This window comes from Nomascus leucogenys, chromosome X (assembly GCF_006542625.1).
Source record: "Nomascus leucogenys isolate Asia chromosome X, Asia_NLE_v1, whole genome shotgun sequence".
In the NCBI taxonomy this organism is placed as follows: Eukaryota; Metazoa; Chordata; class Mammalia; order Primates; family Hylobatidae; genus Nomascus; species Nomascus leucogenys.
The window spans coordinates 98,091,496-98,094,095 of NC_044406.1; the positions used below are offsets into that span (position 1 = coordinate 98,091,496).

At 36.3% G+C, this 2,600-nt stretch overlaps 1 pseudogene; it reads right to left on the reverse strand.

The window, feature by feature from the left end:
* Nucleotides 1-1,833: 1,833 nt before the first annotated feature.
* On the reverse strand, nt 1,834-1,953 carry LOC115833506 (annotated as a pseudogene).
* Between the last annotated feature and the right edge of the window lie 647 nt (nt 1,954-2,600).

Here is a 2,600-nt window from a genome sequence, read left to right on the forward strand (position 1 = left end):
GTGCGGTGGCTCACACCTGTAATCCCAGCACTTTGGGAGGCCGAGGCGGACAGATCACAAGATCAGGAGTTTAAGACCAGCTTGACCAACATGGCGAAACCCCGTCTCCACTAAAAATGCAAAAATAGCTGGGCGTGGTGGTGCGTGCCTGTAATCCCAGCTACTCAGGAGTCTGAGGCAGGAGAATTGCTTGAACCCGGGAGGTGGAGGTTGCAGTGAGCCGAGATTGTGCCACTGCACTCCAGCATGGGGGGGACAGGGCAAGACTCCATCTCAAAAACAATTACATATACATATATATACATATGTATATATATATACATATATATACATATGTGTATATATATATACCACCTGAAATGTTTATTCTATTTGATCAAATTTAGGAACTGATTTTGGGAGGGCAAAATTAAGAGTTGTGGAGTTGATTAGGTGAGATCATGAGAGTCTGAGAAATACTTCTTTACCTATTTAATCAAAGTAAAAATAAAGCATTTGAAAAAAACACAGAAGGTAACACTATTGTAAAAATGTTCATTATTTCATAAGTAAAAACCATATGCTCTATGGGATTTTTTCCCCATAGATAAGGACATAATAAAGACAATTTAATCATAGAACATTTTTCTTGAAAGGCACAGAATCTCTTCTATTTACACAGATTACACAGAAGATAAAGATTAACTTTTTACATTTCAAGTGGAAGCATTAATTTTTAAATAAAGGAAGCAAACCCATCTAAACCGAGGGACCATTGTAAATATCTTACTATATATAATAGCTTCTTTTCAGACTCAGGTATTATAAATCAAGGCAAATAAAATGTACTTTCCAAGTTTTGTTTTTCTTTCTGCTCTTTCATATTTGTTTTAGAGGATCTGTGAGGTCAAAACAATTTTCATAATAATGAGATGTCATCTGCCCTTTTGACTCTCATTCTCTCATGAGTATACAGTGTTGTTTTCCATAGGTTACTTAATATGTGATATTGTAAAGGATTAAAAGTAGAAGCTAGGCCGAGCACAGTGGCTCACACCTGTAATCCCAGCACTTTGGGAGGCCGAGGCGGGTGGATCATGAGGTCAGGAGTTCAAGACCAGCCTGACCAACATGGCGAAACACCGTCTCTACTAAAAATACAAAAAATTAGCCAGGCGTGGTGGTGCGCGCCTGTAATCCCAGCTACTCAGGAGGCTGAGGCAGGAAAACTGCTTGAACCCGGGTGGCAGAGGTTGCAGTGAGCCAAGATCGCACCACTGCACTCCAGCCTGAGCGACAGAGCGAGACTCCATCTCAAAAAAAAAAAACTTCTGTCCAATGATTACCCATTAATTAACTCAATTTAATGGGTAATCACTCCATGATTTTGAGTTGCTTAAAGATCTTGGAAATAATCTTCAATCTGGCCTACTTCAAAGCATAATAGCTGTTGATATAAAATCTGTTGGAGTAATGATTTCATTTTCTTGAATAGAACTTTACATCTTTTATAATCATAAACATTTTTTGGAATAATGTTAACTTATTTGATCAGTAAACCTATGCAAGTTTAGGAAAAAGAAATCCAAGTAAAATACAATATATGCTTGTATTTTACTTTACACTAATAAATCAGAAAAAAACCATAATTATCAAAATAATGTTAATTATGTAATCTTGGTTTCTGAATTAGTTTCTGTAAGAGATGTTTTGTTAAAGTCTAGTACATTTAAAGTATTATAAGTCAATTTGCTTTCTGAGAACTTAACATTTAATTCATATATGTACTTATGTTCTCTAATCAGAACAGTGCTCCTTTATTTTTTTATTTTTAATATGTAAAAAAATTTTTTAAGCCAACAGCAGCTTATATTCCCAGGCAGTCTCCCATCCAAGTACTAACTAGGCCCCACCCTGCTTAGCTTCATGAGATCAGATGAGATCAAGCACATTCAGGGTGGTATGGCCATAGACTAATTTAATATCTTATAGGAAAAAGTTTCACAGATTCAATGAGACGTAAAGGTCTTTCTGAATTATAGCCACACAGATTCACAGAGAACTTATAACTTCAGATCTACAACTTCAGCCACAGATCAAGATTAAACACAGAAACACAAATATTTGCCAATTCTGATATCAAAAAGCTATTCTTCTTCCTGATGGCATAAATTTTTAACTGACTTGAAGACAAAATTGGCAGACAAACAAAACTCATAAGGGAATTCTGCTTTCTCTTGCCTAACAGGAAATAGTCCTTTATAATACATTGCTATTAATCTATATAACCTATTAATGCAGAGATTGAATAATCATGCGATGATATCAGATTCCCAGCTATTGCTGCTACCAAATGGGAATAACTTAGTGGTCATGTATAAATTAGAAATACAATAATAACCCCTAATATAACCCAGGAAGGAGAATAATAAATGAAACAGAGTGTACAAAGTTAAAGTTCATTGGTTGCTTTGATTTACCTCTGGGAGGCAAGAAAAGACCTGCCCAGGCTTAAGCAGCTCAAGAGCTGGACTTCTTCAGTAAGTTGCTTCCTAGCCATGTGATCTGGAGCAAACAGCTTAATTTCTCCCACTCTGTTACTCCACAGGGAAGCTGTGTGA